General features: G+C 50.6%; 1 protein-coding gene across 1 annotated transcript in view; it reads left to right on the top strand.

Moving 5' to 3' along the window:
* Positions 1 to 17,659, top strand: part of POLQ (DNA polymerase theta) — a 415,163-nt gene that overhangs the window by 212,608 nt on the left and 184,896 nt on the right. The window lies entirely within an intron of this gene.

Raw genomic sequence — 17,659 nt, forward strand, 5'->3', positions numbered from 1 at the left:
GAGTTGGAAGTGTAGACACCCCGGAAATAATCAGCAAAGGACTCGGCGATAGCACTTGGGTCCGTGACGGCGACCCCGTCGTCGCCCAAGATCTCAGGCACCACGCGGCTAGCCATCTCGCGCCTGTCCAGCCAAGCCAGCAGTTTCCCAGCTTTATCCCCAACGTCGTAGATACGACCCTGCTGTTCCTTGGCCAGGGTAAGGGCGGCATTAGTGGCGAGATCATGGTATTCCGTCTGTTTAAGGGAAAGGGCATGTAGAAGAGAGGGGTCGGGCTCAGGTCCCAGTCGGGACTCGAGGCGCAAAACCTCATCTTCAATACATGTAAGGTCGGCATCTCTGACTCGCCTGGCCTCCGCAATGAGAGCAAGAGCCTCACCCCTTAACACAGTCTTGAATGCCTCCCACAAGGTAATAGCCGAGCCAACCGAGCCCACATTCTCCGAGAAGTAGAGGTCAATGGCCTTAGCAAGGAGTGCACGGGTCTTGAGATTACGGAAATACCATGGGTTAACCGCCACCGGCCGGTCAGACAGGACGATGTGAATGATGAATGAATAGTAGCTTTATTCGATTTTCTTTCTTAAAATCATAAAAGCATACAGAGATAACAGTAATTAAAATAAGTATATACATTCAACACAAACATAACTTCACGTTCAAGAACGACATAGTCCTAAACCTCAAAAATCGGCGGTGAGACATATTTTCAAAGGGTTTATCCCTATCTTGAATAAAGATACACAATTTTGTCATTTAAAGTGAGTGAGCTCAAAAGTTGCGACAATTGTGCGGTGAAAACCATCTGTTGGCAACACGGAAACTAGTACCACTGGGTACCTGGGCTTCCCCACCCAGCGGGTGGTGGTAGGCTGTTGTTGTTCCTAATCGGGGGATATTTGGCGTACAGGGATAGAAATCATGTAAGTCCCAAGTCTGTATTGGACCATCCCCCTCTAGGGCTGGACAAGATCTTAAATATGATGCAATGTTCTGATTCCTGAATCTGACCAGAACCAAATCCCCTGAAATGTTTTTTGGTAGACGGCCCAACCAGCCCACCCTTCTCACAGACAGGATTCCGCCGTCTTTGTCTGGTGGTAGGGGTCTATTCCTTCCTAACCAGAATATAACTTTGTTCATTAGATCCAGCTGGCTCTCAGTTTTTCCCAACGCAAGTGGTGGCACTCCAGTGAGGACGGACACATATGGCGCTGCTTGTGGCGGGAGGTGTATATTTGGTGCAATACGTACTGACTTGGCCTCTAGGGGCCTTGATATAACAGGTTTGGAAGGAGCTTTAAAAGTAGTTGACCCTGGGATGATAGGAAATAATGGAGTGGCTTGCTTACTTTTAAGGATAGCAGGGAGCTTAGCTGGTGGATAAGTGATGGTTGGCTGGGATCGGTTCGAGTTTACAGGATTATCAGTGGGTTTCAGGATGGCCGTGATTTTGTTCTCGAGACCTAAGAGCCTTTCCCCTATAGCGTTGATTTGTTCTGTTAGTGGGGAAATGATGGTTTTAACAAGTTGTTCAATCTGAGTCAAAAGGGAGATCTGGGAATAAGATATTGGTTCGTCCAGTTTGACATCAGTCTCCTTGATGGTAGGGGGATTATGAACGGGCGTCACGGGAGTAACAGTTGGTGTATGAGGTTTTGATTGAGTCCTTTCGGCCTTGTCCTCAATGTTATCTCTATTGACAGGTAGTAACCATGAAAGTACGGAGGCTTGTGTATTGACTTTATTCAATAGAGAGGGGGTTTCCTGTAAACTGCCTTTAGTATTTGTAATACGGGTGCCGTTGGCGAAGAAGGGTGAGTCTACACTGACATATTTTGTTTTACATAGTCTATTTAGCTCACCCCATGGCGAGGGATTCTGCATTATTGGGGAATTTAGTGGAGGAGATAATGTACTAGATGGGGAGTAACAGGGGCAGATTGTGTCTGTAACATGCACAGTTGGCCGGGAGCTTGTGGTAAGCATTTGGTGCGTTTGCCCCGGTTGACACCCCTGCGCATCTGGGCTTGTTCCCCCCTTACAGGGCATGATCACAATGGCAGTAATGATGTTACGATCAAAGTTAAGTTATAGTATGTACACTATACCTCCTTTTGCAGAGATAACAAGGGGGGTGGCCCGTCCCGTCCTGTTCGGTCCACTGAGGGCCACAGAGGGCCCGCCCTTTGCCCGGGCTTAGCCCGGCACGGCTCCCGCGCGCTCCCGCGACGCGGAGGTCAGTGTTAATTTCAAGGCGCCTCCTGGCGCGTCATCCCCCGTCGTCAGCTGCACAGCGCTAGGGCTCTTGGGAGATGAAGTCTCTCCTGCCCCTCGGTCTCCCCTCCTCCGCTGTCGCGCTGGTGTCAGAGGAGCGCTGATGGCTGGGAGAGACCGGGCGCTGCGTGGGCGTTAATGCGGTAACCTTTCCCCGATGGCTGGGACCGAGTTTTCCCCCCTGGTGCTGGCACGGATTTCCTGGCAATACAGGACGATGTTAAAATCAAACGAGACCCGCAACGGGGAGTGGTCAGAAATACCCTGTGCCAAAAAACGGGCCTCAGACACGGCAGACGCATGTGCAGCTAAGGTAAGGACGTAGTCTATACGGGAAAGGCTACCATGGGCACTCGAAAGGAAGGAGAAATGGCGGAGCACGGGATGTAGTAACCGCCAACTGTCCAACAACCCCAAGGAGTCAAGAAAGGAAGGCAACCACAGTTGGGAACTGCGGAGATCTCTCGGCGGTTGGCGGTCCAGGGAGCCAGAGCAGACTGAGTTGAAGTCACCCCCAATTATCAATAGACCATCAGGCAAGGACAAAATGGCGCCACCAAGGTCCTGGAAAGTACTGGATTGTAGGCCTGGGGGAACATAAACAGAAAGTAGCGTGAGGGAACGCCCTTCCCATCTCCCCGCCACTGCAGCGTAGCGCCCCCTCTCATCAATCACAGTGACGTCTATCTCGAGGGGAAGGGACGCACGCACCAGGATTCCCGCCCCCCGGGAGCCCGAAGAGAACCCAGAATGAGCCACCATCTTGTAGCCTTTACGGTTAAGAGCTTTACAGGAATTTCCAATCAAATGCGTCTCTTGTAGGAGCACAATATCGGGCATGTGCCTCTTAAGCAGTTGAATCACCACCCCTCTCTTAACACGGTCACCCAACCCATTAACATTCCAACTGATCACTTTTAATTTCCTACCCCCCATCGTCCGGCAACCCGTCCCACCCTACCCCAGCCAACCCAACCATCAAATGAAGAACAGCAGTACACGTGATCCATTGCCTAGAGGAAAGAAGAGAGAAAGAACGAACAAACAAAGAAACTTGTATAATTTCACCCCCCACCCTGCACCCCTGCATCAGACTAAAAAGCCCCCCCAACCAGCAGTGTGCCTGTCGCCCCATAAACTACTCTACAAAAAGACCCAGAGGAGTAAGGAATCTCCGCGAACACCTCCCGCCACCCTCCATGTAACGACAGGAAAGCCAACAGGGTCACTTAAAAACAATGCTGACAGTCTCATGAAGCGGGGTCACCAAACGCCGGTGTTACACAGTAGAGCCAAGTCTCATAGATCCGAGCCACCAGTTGCACCTCCATCTTGTTCATCTCGAGCGTCCCGACGCGGCGACAAAGTGTCCAACCATTCACTCACATTCTCGGGGAAGTCAAAGAACAGGGCCCGGCCCTCATGCTCAATCCGGAGTTTAGCAGGGAACATCATAGAGTACTTATATCCCATATCTCGCAGTCGCCGTTTTACGCCCGCATAACTCTGGCGCTGTCGCTGAACAGCCCTGGTAAAGTCCGGGTAGAAGTGCACTTCAGCGTTCTGGTACTTAAGCGGTCCATGCCGTCTGGATGCCTGCAGGACCGCATCCCGGTCCCGAAAGTTGAGAAGCCGTGCCACAATGGGTCTAGGCGCCACGCCCGACTTCGGCGGGCCGCCCGGCACCCGGTGGGCACGCTCCACAGAGAAAAAGTTACTAAGACCAGACGGTGCCAAGTGGGTCTTTATCAGGTCCTCCACAAAGAGGTCCGTCGCCGCTTCTTCCGACCCCTCTGGAATACCAACAATGCGGACGTTCTGCCGCCTGGCACGTCCCTCAAAGTCCTCCAGCCTCCTCGAGAATTGGTCCGCAGTCATCCGCAAGTTCCGGACCTCGGTTTGCAGGTCCGAGACGTCGGCCGTTAGGCTGGAGGTCTTGATGTCCAGTGTCTTCACTCGATCATTAGTCTTGCCCAGGTCGGCTCTAATGAGAGTCAGATCTACAGCCATAGTGTCCACCTTGTGGGTCAAGATCTCATGCTGCTGCTGCATGTCAGCCCGAAAACTGGTAATGGCTCCCATGATGTCGCTCAGGGTAGGCTCAGAACCGTCAGGTGAGCCCGTAGATGGAAGGCTCTTGGCAGAAGATCCCGTGGCAGGAGGCGACTTCGGCTGGACATATCGCTCAATTCTGCTCTGTTGTGACTGTGATTTTCCGCGGACGCCTTTGTTCGACGTCTTGTCGGGGTCCCCTCTGCCCGCCATGTTGGTTCCGATGAGGACAAAGGGCTACACCAGCCAAGCCCGAGCCCAGCGAGCCAAGAAGAGAATCCGAGCTAGACAGTCAGGCCAGGCCGATGAAGAAACGCACTGCAGGCACTAGCACTCCGCCAGTAGGGATAGCAGACAGTCACTACGCATTCCAGTCGTGCGGAGTGGCGGAGACCGGAGAGACAATGGCACAGCCCTGGCACGGAGTTCAACTCGACGTAGCTCAGCGTAGGAACCACCGATTCGAGGGCGGAAGGCAGCTCCCGCCTCAGTAGACCACCAGCAATAAGAATCCACCCGCGTGGATCAGGATTTCAGACAGGATATATGAGGAGGATCGGAAGGTCCGCGGAGCTCCGAGCTTACGCGGCCATCTTGGTTGCCCGCGAAGCTCCTCCTCCATAATACTTGGATATTGAATGCTTCTGATCGCCTCATCAGTTTCTAGTAATACAATTTAAAAAAAAAAAATTCTTCTCCCTCTGCCCCATGGTAGAGCTTCAAACTAACATTTCCTAGTCATCAGTGCCAAGGCTTAGCTTAGCGTCTTTTCTACCCTTTCAAGAATAGTCTTGCTTATACAGTTGCTCTCAAAGCGTATTAAAAATGTAACCACAAGACTCTTATCTCGGCTAGTAAATTTAGCAAAGTATCTACCTCTCCACTGTTAAGAGTCTCCTACCACAGTCCAGTAAGACTACTGCTGTTCAATATACTCCTGGACTTTGCTCCTCCCTCTCTAGATTCTTCTATGAGAAAATTGATCATATTACTATCTTGTTCGTTCAGGGCTTGGCTCTGCCAAAAGATGACCCACACTGTAGTCCACTGGCCTCACTCTTTCAATTTTTTTTGCTCTTTCCATTGCTGACACACAGTCTCTTCTTTATCCCACCAAATCATCCCTTGTCTCCTGGTCATACTCACAGTTATCCTTCCAGGCGTCTTGCCTACCCTGGGGGGCTATATGATATCTGATAGAGACTACTAGCTGCAGATTCCTTCATGTAGAATTATCCCCAGGCGTGAGACTGGATCCGGAAAACTTTTTGCCACAGCATCCCTGCGCGCCGGGGGTAGGGGCGTTATCACGCAGCTCCGCCCAGGTGTTGTCCGTGTACGTGACGTCAGCGAGGTCACATAAGCCCCACCCTGGCGCGCCTACGTCCGTTTTTTCCTTTTCCGCGTGCAACGCGGATCCGGTCTCTGTTCGGGCCTATTTGGGCCCCTTTTTCCTCCCTCATTGTGATATTTTTGGGTGGAACAGTGTGCGAATGCCTTCGGGATTCAAGACTTGCACTTCGTGTGGGCGTCTTATGTCAGCAACGGACCCTCACCTCATTTGTATGTGGTGTTTAAGGGAAGATCACGGCACCACTGTGAGGTGTGCCAACAGTTGAAGCCGAAGTCACGGCTGGAGCGCTGGATGAAACTTCTCTCTGCGTGTCTCTCAAGGTCGGCTTCATCCCCTCGATCAGCCTCGGCAGAAGATTTCAGATACGGCCGCTGTTGGCATCCTCGTCACTCAAGCTCTTTGTGTCACACCCAACATACATTTCCTATAGGAAAGTGCCCCTTTTTGCACGGTTCACCCCACCTTTTGCCTGATGTTGATGCTCTGGCTAAGTGTGCCCCGGTTTCCTGCTGTCCAGGTACTTAGGGCCTATGTTCTTTTCTTAAAACTTTACCTTTGCAATCCCAATTGGCACTTCTCTGGCCACAATTAAGTGCCTTGTAAAAGGTACCATGGGTACCAAGGGCACTGTGACCAGGGAATGCCTCTAAGGACTGCAGCAACTATTGTGCCACCCTTAGAGGTCCGGTACCTTAACCCACACATACTGCCCTTGCAGGCTGCATGTTCTCGTGCAGAGAAAAGTGAAGAGTCGACATGGCACACATACCTGTGAGCCATGCCTACAATCCACTGCCTATGGTATAGGTTAGATAGCCTTCTAGATGGTTGCACTATACCAGTGGTGAGGGTATAGCCGCATGAGCCCTGTACCCCTTCAGTGTCCAAGTCTCTTCTTAGACATTTTAAGTGCAGTAAAGCCATAAAGAGTATATGGCCTGGGAGTTTGTCATTATGACGTCCACAGCACCAGAATGGCTTTACTGAATTCTGAGAAGTTTGGTATCAAACTTCACAGCACATTAAAACGACACTGATGCCAGTGTGGGATTTAATGTCAAATGCACTCAGAGGGCATCTTAGAGATGCCCCCCTGAAAAACAACGTAACTCTAGTGTCCTGGCTGCTCGCCAGCTGCAACCCCCAGACATGTTTCTGGACCCCTGGGTCGAGAGCCTCCTGCTCTCTGGGTCCTGAAACAAAGCATATCCTGGGCAGGGGTGCCAAGCCTCCTCCCCCAGGATGGGCGGGGTCCATGAAGGGTAAGCACCCAGCCATTTTCTGCTCCAAGCAACTGGCCCCCACTGGTTCTAACCTCTACTTTTGGAGAGAGAATCGGCGGAAAATCCGAGATAGGAGGAGAGATGTGCCCACCTTTGCCAACCTCACCCCTCAGGTGGGAGAGACGAGGCAAAGCACAACTCTCAGTCCTCGCCATCTTTGAGATGGGGGACCCAGCCAACCAGAGTGAGGCGTATGCCCCCCTCTCACTGGAGGGTGGCATAATAGGGAGGGGTACCCACTTCATGGGAGGGACCCATTGGTCCTGAGCTGTACCTACCTGAAACCCCCTTAAGTTTAGTATTTAGGAGCAACCCCGAACCTTGATTCCTCAGACAAGCAAGAAGAAGAAGGACCGAAGAGCAGTGCTGAAGGAAGAAGAGGAGGACACCAACTCCCTTGGCCCCAGCCCTACCGGCCTGTCCCAACCTCGACCTGCTCCAATGGAATCTCCTGGCATGTCCTGCAGCCAGCACCCCCCAGAACCCGAAGGACCTGCCCTGCCTTCCCTTCAAAAGACTTTGTCTTCCGTGAGCACCAGACTTGCTCAAGAACCAGACTCTGGCCCTGTCGGAGTCCTTGAATCTGCACCACTCTGCACCCGACGCCCATGGCCCCGAGTTCGAGTGGCCCAACACCACAAGAAGGTCCCCCAGCAATCCTGACCTGGGCCCTGGTGATTCCTGCCCTACCTCAAGCCTCCCGACGATGCCTGCAGCCTCGATCTGGAGGGTCCCCCCGTCCGAGACTGAAGCTGGTAAGGAAACCTGAGTCCTCAGGACACCCCAGCACCCGACACACCACGGAATTGGGTGGCCCAACCGACAATGTCCAGGCAACCCCCAGCATCCCAACTTACCGCTCCACCCGTTGGTCGCCACCAGGAAGCCTCCTTGCCTGAACCTGCAGTGTTTGTTCCGGCCAGAGATCTTCTATTGAAAACAACAGGGCACCCAACACCGGTCCAGTATCTTGCACCCGGCCACCCGTGTGCTGCTGTGGGTGCCACTTGTGTGCTAACTTGGATCCCCTTTTGCCTTGAGCTTAACCCTAGGAGCTTTACACCTTCAACCCTGTGGCTTGCCTGAGAGCAGTCACCAAGCTACTGCCCCCTAGCCCTATAGGCTAACATTGTGCCTCAGCACTCTGCACGAGGCTGCCCTATTGCAACTGGGGTGCTTTTTGAGTGCATCCTTGACCCTGGGGGAACCCTTGATCTAACTCCAGAAACAAGACCCTCAGGACCGTATACCTACAAACCAATAACCTCATTTTTCTCCGTAGGATTGCATCAAGTGTTTTTCTCTGAAAAACTTCTAAGGGTTGAGGGTGTTTGTATGGAAACCCGAGTAACTGTGTTTCAGATTTACTTACCTTTTATCTAGGTGTTAGAAATGGGATTTATGGCTAGCTGATACTTGTGCCAAAGCGAGGCAGAAACCACCACTTTAGTCAGGATAAGGGAGTTACACTTCTAAAATAACCCCTGCTCACCCCCTTGATAGTTTGGCAGGATGTATGATGGAATAACGTGTGGTATTACCACGCGTACTGTTACAACACAGGTTTTACAACGCAAGTCGTTACAACGACTTGCGTTGGGGGGGCGCTGGATAGTGAATAGTTTAATTTACTATTCCAACTCCAGTCCCCGTGGATAGTAGGGAAGGTGTTGGATAGTAAATTAAACTATTCCCTATCCTAGAGCGCCCTCCATCGAAAGTCACTGTAACGACTTTCGTTGTAAAACCTGCGTTGTAATGGTACCTCGTTGTTACAGTTTCGTTGTAAAGGATGTTCCCCGTTTGGCACGAGCAGCCAGGCTTATCTTAGAGGCAGGTTGTAAAGCATTTGCACATAGCCAACAGTAAAACAGTGTACGCACTACAGAAGGACACCACACCAATTTAGAAAAATATCAAATTTTATACACTCAAGACAAGACCAAATACGATAAAAAGCCACCATACTATACTTTAAAATCTTAACTTATCAAAATATGCTTTAAAAATAGTTCCTTGATGTCGATAGCTCTGTCCGGGGCTATCACGGCATTGTGAATAACAAATTAAAAAACAGTTCTGGCTGACCGTGGGCCGCAGGCCAACTACGGTGTCGGGAAGACCTGCAAAAAGTACCTTTCAGAGATGCAGCGCGATCGGGCCCTTGAAGTCACTCACATTGCAGGTCAAGCTTCTTTCTGATGGGAACCGGAGCGCTGGTGCCAATAGGCGTCTGGTGCTGCGGTGTGAAGCGCAGCACAGCGGTGCGGTGTGCGGTGCCCCCAGGTCGCGGTGCGAGCAGCGGCTCGTAGCGGCGTCGGTGAGACCAGGGTCGCGGTGCGAGATGGAGGCGGTGCTCATCACGGTGCTAGCAGGTCACGGTGAAGCGCGGTCGTCGGCTGACGAACTAGAGTCAATGACACTGGCATCGGTGGGCCAAGACTGCGGTGTGGGCGGTGTGTCGTGTAACTTACAAGAAGTGCCCCCGAACCACGGTGCAGTCAGCTGCGTGATTTTGGCGGGAAGTGGCGGCATCAGGAATGCCACGCCGTCGTCGTGTAGCGAGGCGGTGCAGAGTGCAGGCCCACAGGTCGCGATGCAAGCAGCGGTTCGGTGATGGCCTCAACAGGCATCGTCATGAGACCAGGGTCTCGGTGCGGCGTGGCGGCGGTGCCCTCTGCGTGCCAAAGCTTTGGCGTGAAGCAAGGTGGTGCGGAGTGCGGTGCCCACAGGTCGCGGTGCGAGCAGCGGCTCGGTGATGGCGTCTGCAGGCGTCGTCGGTGAGACCGGGGTTGCGGTGCTGCGTTGTGACGGTGCCCTCTGCGGTATCTTCAGAACACGGGGTCGGCAGGGTCATCGTAGACGTTGTCGAGTGGCGTTCTTCGGGTTGCAGCACAAAACACACAGTGCCCAGGGCTGCATGTCGAAGAACTTGAAGTCTTTGCTGTTCCTGAGACTTCACGAACAGGGGGCAAGTTCTACCTCAAGTCCTTAGAGAGTCTCACCAATTCGGTTGCAGAAAGTCCAGTCCAGGCTTTTCACTGCCCAAGACAGAAGCAGCCACTGCAGGTCAGCCCAGCAAAGCACGCAGAAAAGCGGTCGTTCCTTTCAGCAGTTTCTCCGGCTCCTCTTCTGTGCAGTCTTCTTGATCCAGATAAGTTCTAAAGTTCAGTGGTCTGGGACCCAGTATTTGTACACAAAGATCCTTTGATCTTCCAGGTAGAGGGTGTCAGTGTCCATCCAGAACGAGTTGGACCTTCTCTGGCGTGAATCCCTTTCAGGAGGTGGAGACGGCTTTGTCAGATGCAGACCAGGCCCTTTGAGGTGCAAGGAAATCCCCTCCCTCTTCCCCATCGTAACCCAGGTCTATTTAGCCCTTTCCTGACCTACCTAGACTATCGGAAGCCATCCTCCTCCCTAGCCATCTGTCGTCCAAAAACCAGACAGGCAATCCACATGCCAGCAGATGCAAATGTTATGTTATGTTATATGTTATGTTATAATGGTTTTTGTAACGCGCACTGTTACTCTAGAGGGTCCTGGCACGGAAAAAAGAGCAAAATGACGCAACAGGAAGTTAGATCACCGAATTAAACATGTGTGTTTTGAGCTGCTTCTTGAAGGTCATGAACTCAGAAATATGTCGTAGCCCCACAGGCAGTAGGTTCCAAGCCTCAGCCGCTTTAACCGAAACGGATTTGCCTCCCATTCTGATTCTGCAGAAGCGAGGAACAACCATTCTGCGTTGTGCTGCTGAACGCAGATGCCGGTTGGGCACGTGGAATGCAAAGCGTTTCTGAAGATACGCGGGGCCCAGTCCATGCAGTGCTCTATGGGCCAGCGTCATAGCTTTGAACTGAACCCTCTGGGGCACCGGAAGCCAATGCAGCTCCCGCAGGAGTGGACGCGCACTAATGCGCGTAGGGGCATTAAAGAGAAGCCTAGCTGCCGCATTTTGAATAATTTGTAGCTTATGCAGCAGGTAGGCAGGAAGCTCAACGAACAAAGCATTCGCATAGTCTAATCTAGACACAATCATGGCGCGGGTAACCATTTCTTTTGCTGCCCTGGGGAGCAGGGGTAAGAATTTACTAAGCATTTTGAGGGTCCCAAAACAGACGTCCGTCAGCTTCTTTATGTGGTCCGAGAAGCTTAGATCCTCCCCCAACCAAATACCCAGATTCTTAGCAGGGCCTGATTTGGGCACCGGGCAGGGAAAGCCCAGAGGCCACACACAGGACCTAAAATCCTCCGGGAATTGTCCTTAGAGAAGGATCTCCGATTTGTCCTTGTTGCATTTAAGGGAGGCCTTGGCCAGCCAGCGGAAAACCGTGGCTAGGCACCGCTGGGCCCTATCAGTGTCCAGGATAGCATCATTCCAGGTGAAGAGCAGCTGCGTATCGTCCGCGTATGCAATCACCTTGGCTCCCATCTCCTCCGCCAGATAGACAAGTGGCGTCAGGTAGATATTAAAGAGGAGGGGGTTCAGGGTCGATCCCTGAGGAACCCCCGTCCCCAAGTTCCTGACCGTCGAGGAGCAAGCGTCCATGCACACCTGTTGTGAGCGGGAGTCCAAGAAGGATGCTATCCATTGCCAGGCCACACCGGAAATGCCCACCGCCGTCAATCTATCCAGGAGCCTCTGGTGGGGCACCGTGTCGAAGGCGGCAGAGAGGTCGAGTATGATGAGGGCAGCCCTGCCGCCCCCATCCAGACACTCCCTGATAGCCTCCGACATCTCCACCAGAGCGGTCTCCATACTGTAGGAGGATCTGAAGCCTGATTGCGCCGGATGGAGTGCTCCGGATGATTCTACAAAAGCCTTGAGCTGCCGGAAGACCACCTTTTCACATACTTTCGCAAGCGCAGGCAGTAGCGAAATGGGGCGGTAGTTAGCTGGCTGCAAGGGGTCCAGAGTGGGTTTCTTCAGGAAGGGAAGGAGTTTAGCACATTTCCAAATCGCAGGGACACACCCCGACTGAAGGGAAAGGTTCACCATATCCACTACCACTGGGCAGATTACCTCAGCTACCCCCGCCAGGCCCCGCGCCGCGCAGGGATCCGCTGGGGAGCCCAATTTAAGGGCCTTCAAGAGCGCCAACACATCTAGCTCAGTAGTGGGTAGATATGACACAAACGCGGCAGCTCCAGCTCGCAAGTTATCCCCAAGAGTCAGGGAATGAGATTAAGAGGGGCTGGCAGCCAGGCCGACACTCTCCTGAATCTTAACAATTTTATCGATGAAAAAGGACGAGAGATCCTCACACCACTCATTAGATGAGGGAAAAGTGCTTTGCTCAGCGCAGGGAGAAAGGAAACTTCGCACAATCGCGAATATCTCCTTACTGTTATTGCGGGACAGCATGATCCTCCCAGCAAAATAATCGCTCTTAGCCTTTCTAATGGCAGTGTAATACTCTCTCTGGGCAACGCGTAAAGACACCTTGGCCAAGGGGCAGTAGTTCTGGCGCCAGGCGAACTCCAACTCTTTTCAGCTGTGATTAAGATCCCTGAGGGTGGTTGTATACCATGGCTGCGAGGGGCGGGAGTGCCTGGTGTTGCCCCGCTGACCCTTAACACAAGATCTAACCCCCTGGCTGATCCAATGATCAAAGTTGGCCACCGCCCCTTCCAAATCAGAGGCTGGCATGGGGCAGGACTGACCCAATCTCTCAGTAAGTGCAGGGAGATTAACCTTTGTGGTCCGTGAACCAGAGGCAGACGTAGTATATCTGCCGTGCCGAATGTCCTCCCAGGAGAACCTAATCAGAAAGTGATCAGACCAAGTCATGGGCTCAGGATCACAAAGAGATATAGGGAAATTGACACAGAACAAATCAATAAGGTGGCCTCCCGAATGCGATGGGAGTTGCACATATTGGATTAGCTGGGCGAGATTCAGGGCATCCAAAAGGGCTCGCGCCTCCGGGGTGGAGGGGGAATCCAGGTGAATATTAAAATCACCTAATAGGAGATATTTGGGGTAGCGAAGGGAGCGTGAAACAATGGTGTCCGCCAGCGTTTTCAGAAAGGCTCCCGAAGGCCCTGGAGGGCGATACTCCAGAGTCCTCCCTAGTGTAAAGTGTGGGGAAATAGTCAGCACAAACTCAAGTGCCTCTCCCTCCACCCCCCCTCTCCAGGCTTCACTTGTGAAACGCTATGATTCCCTAAGCACCACCGCAATCCCGCCCCCTCTTCCATTTCCTCTGCACGCCCGTATAATTTTCTCTAGGTATAGAGAGTTCCACAACTGGGGCACTCGATTCATTCAGCCACGTTTCCGTGATAAACAGGACATTCAATGTGTCATCTATCAATCGCTCATAGATATCTGCAAAGTGTTTCACCATAGACCGGGCATTAATAAGGGCTGCCTGAATTCTGTGGGTGCCCTTAGTAACGGGCGTAGCGAGAGGCGCTGGAGCCATCAGACAGATGTCTCAAACTGGACATTTTGTGGCAGGATTGGCCAGATCCACCAAGTGGCCTTTCATCAAGTCACTTGGCTCCCAAATATCGAGCAGAGCTTTCCGAGAATATCTGTGTGGTGTATTAACCGAATTTGGTACCGGTACTGGGTCAGATTGGGCAGCGCAACTGGCCCTAGGCACGGCCGGGGCGGCGCGCCCGCTGCGCGCGTTCGCTGCACGTTTGGCCAGCCATTTGCAATATGTAACTTCGCCCCACCCCCAGCTAGACCGCAGCGAGCAGCCCCACCGGGATCCGGGTCCTCACCCAAGATGGCGCCTGCTCTCCACTCAATCGGCACGACAGCCGCGGTGGAACGGGGCAGGGAGGCACACCTTGGCGCCAGTGCAGGTAGTAAATCACCAGCGTTTTAACCCAGAACACAATCGGTAAATAATGCAGAGCTAGTTACAAAGTTTAAAAAAAAATAAGAGATGGTTTTAAAAAGCGTAAAAAGCGTAAAAAGCGTAAAAAGGTTAGTGATAATGCGGGTGCCAGAAGAGCTCCACACCTTCAACAGGCTCGCAGTCTGCCCCCAAATTCTCGAGCGGGACCCCGAACGTGCTGCCACCAACTCACTTGTACCGCAGAGCACAGCACATCACTGGCCAATATGTAACTTCGCCCCACCCCCAGCTAGACCGCAGCGAGCAGTACCACCGGGATCAGGGTCCTCACCCAAGATGACGCCTGCCCTCCACTCAATCGGCACGACAGCCGCAGTGGAACGGGGCAGGGAGGCACACCTTGGCGCAAGTGCAGGTAGTAAATCACCAGCGTTATAACCCAGAACACAATCGGCAAATAATGCAGAGCTAGTTACAAAGTTTTTAAAAAATAAGAAAGATGGTTTTAAAAAGTGTAAAAAGGGTGCTGTTTCTTAAGGAAACAGCACATTGAAAGCCACAAACAAACGCGTTTATTTTGTAGCTCTTCTTCTATTCAAGGACCCTTGAGTTGCTCGAGGGCACTGACAAACGGCTTGTGTCGTTGGACTCTCCTTTTCGTTAAACAATCGCTTTCTCTCAGAATGCGGAAGAGCAGTGGGATGACTGAGCAAAATAATATCCACTTTCTAAAAGTGGCCTTTATGAACTCAGAATGAAAAAGGCACCCTCGCTTAAGGCTGCGTCTTTAGACGCTGAGTTCAGGCATACCAAACTTCATTCACTTATACCTTTTTCGGGCTACGTACGTGGGTGGCACAATCCGTGCTGCAGGCCCACGTGTAGCGGTTGACTCACAAGCCCCGGCACCCGCAGAGCCCTTTACTGAGGACTGAAAAGTAAGTCACACATCTAATCTTAACACAATTTACCACAATTTACCACAGCGCTTTACCACTGATCAGCAGTGCAAAAAGCGCGCAGCAAACGTTTTACCAGCAAAAACAGAGTCAAAACTGGGAAGGCAGAAAGCAAACACTTGGGGGAAACACGCCAAAAGATGCCAAGTCTAACACAAGGGAATGTCCCAGTGTGATACCTAGGCATATCACACTGAGTAGAAAAAGTAATCTGAAAAGTAAACACAAAGAAATACCATACTTACTGTTTTAAAATATATTATAAACCTGTAACAAGTCATTTTCATCCAGCATGCCTATTATTATCAATCTGTCTTGAAAAGTACAATTCTATTTACCAATACCAAGTCCTGCTTGGTTCTAAAAATAAAATACAGCTAAAGAAATATTTTTAACTTAACAATTGTCTGAGTTCAGTCTTTGAGTGTGTGACATCATTTCTTGCCTGAGTGTGGACAACAAATGCTTAACACTACCCTCTGATAAAGCCTTACTGCTCGCCCACACTACCGCAAATAGAGACTAAGATATTATCTACTTCTACCTCTGTGTGCCTTTTGGAATTCACTGGACTCTGTGCACACTATACCTCACTTTGGAATAGTATATACAGAGGCAGCTTCCTACACTTCCTTTTCCCAGACAACCTGGATCTGTGGACTTGTGCATCCTTCCTATCGAAAGTCTGTCAAACTATCACCCTGTTGGCATTTTATACTCCGCCTCGCCTCTTTAGGGAGGAGAGACTCCATCTCTTCGACCCCAAGAGAGCTCTGAGCTACATAGATTGTACCAAAGACCACCAGATCGACAATTAACTCTTTGTTGGGTTCTCTGATGTGAAAAAAGGCAAGGCAGTGCAGTGCATCTCCAGCTGGATCATGCTCTGCATTAAGATATGCTAAGCATTGACAGTGTGCTCATTCAACCAGTGCTGCTATCACTGCCAGGCGGTTAAATGGCCATCCCTCCATACGTTCACAATGCATTATTGCATGGCCAATCCGGTTCCCCGAGAGGGGCATCTTGCCTGCTTTGTCCAGCAGCACTTTCTGGTTTGAATTCATTCGCAGATCCCCCTCCGAATAGGTATTACTTTGGTATTTATTCAAAAGGTGAGGAATCCGTGTCTTGAAGTTCTATCACCTTTGGTAATGCTCTTTCTGCTAAAAAATCTATCTAGCTGCAGATTCCACACTTCCCCTCCTCTCCTCCCTGTTCTGTGGTTGGATTATTTCAGTTCAAAAGACTTTATTCAGTTAGGAACAAACCATAAAAGTACAAATATAAAACACAGCACAAAAAGATAAAATTAAATGTGCAGAGAATAAACATTGACAAAGATACAATCCAACTACATAGACAGAAAAAAGTGACTCAGTGCAATAAAAACAAACAATATAGTACACTTCTTCTCCTTCAGACAGATTGGTTTAGCATGCGAGTCTGGCGTTACATAGATACTAATCGGTAGCAACTACCATTTATAATTCACTAAGGAGGATTACTCTGGGTGTTGGTAGATTCATTTTCCAACAATGCGCCTATGCTTATACTGAGGCCATGAATCTCTAGATGGTGTGACACCTCATCAGTCGAAGCAACTGAAGGTTCTCAAGTGCTTCCTTGCATTTGTGTATATTTAAGTTTCACAGTAAAGGTTTGAGTATGCATATGCGCTGAACAGCATACAGCTCACAGAAGAAAAACAAATGAAGTTGGGATTGTTGGCTATTGAATTGCATGGACGTGGTGCAGATCTTTACTAGTGTATGCGTTGGAGGGGAAGACACCAAAAAATGGGCCATTTTAAGCCTATATCTGGGCAAGTAGAACCTCTGGTTACGTGGTACCTCCAGCAAGTATGGTTCATTGGTTGGTGCGGTACTCAGTGGTAGATATATTGCAGCTGGCTGTTTTTTTTAGGTCAACCTCCCATCTCTTGTGTATTATGAGTCCTAATGATTTACCTTTAACTGTGGCTTTGTCTGATCGATTAGTTGTTAACAGGTAATAAATCAAATCCCTCTTACCGATAGCATTAAGAACTTCTCTAATGTGTGTGAACCATTTGATTTTGTCAGCTCTAGACAATTTAAGGCAGTCAGAGATAACAGAATGTGTCAGGGCTGCTTCTGGCCTAGATCAGAATGATAGCCATAGCAGTGTGAGTGCTAGCCTCCGTGTGAACCCCAGATGTTGTGGGCCTAGTTCTTCATGTACTAGTAAGGATTGCATGGAACTGGGAAGTGACAATAGCCTTCGAAGAAATCTATTTTTGCTGATTTGCATTTCGGAGCAGTCTTTGTATCCCCATACGCCCACGCCAAAAACAGCGATCGGGACGGGCCTGGCTTTGTATAGAGTGATGGTGGCATCCAAGTGCATGGGCTCTATCCATTAATAAGATCCCAAGTCTGGGAACCTGCTCACTGTCTACCAATTTCCTTTTGGGGCTCTATGGGGCTCTTTGTTGAAGGGCGTGGACACTCTTGAAAGCAACCAACATCAGCACACTGGAGTGGTTCCAATTTGAGGCTTTAGACATCATTTACTGAGGGGAACAGCATCAGTGTGGAGCCACATGGCGCCACCTTCCAGCGTGGAGAGGTACTGCTGATACGTTTCCGCAATTAGTCTGACGACAGAGGAGAATTTTAAAGGCGAGGAATCTGTGACTAGTTAAAGTCTCTACTAAAGTCTTTACTGAAGGTAAGTAACTTGTTCATTAGTTCTTTAACCAGCTTGTGACGTAACTTCAAAGCAAAGATGAAATGGCCCCAACTTAACATGGAATCTAATGGGATACTTAAATAGGTAAACTATTTAACCATAGCAACAGGAACTCCCCCAATCAGATGGGACTTTGGTTTAGTATTTTTGGGTCCGCTCATCTTAAAAAAGGACTTCAATTAATTT

Source organism: Lissotriton vulgaris, chromosome 8, assembly GCF_964263255.1.
Source record: "Lissotriton vulgaris chromosome 8, aLisVul1.2, whole genome shotgun sequence".
Taxonomy (NCBI): domain Eukaryota; kingdom Metazoa; phylum Chordata; class Amphibia; order Caudata; family Salamandridae; genus Lissotriton; species Lissotriton vulgaris.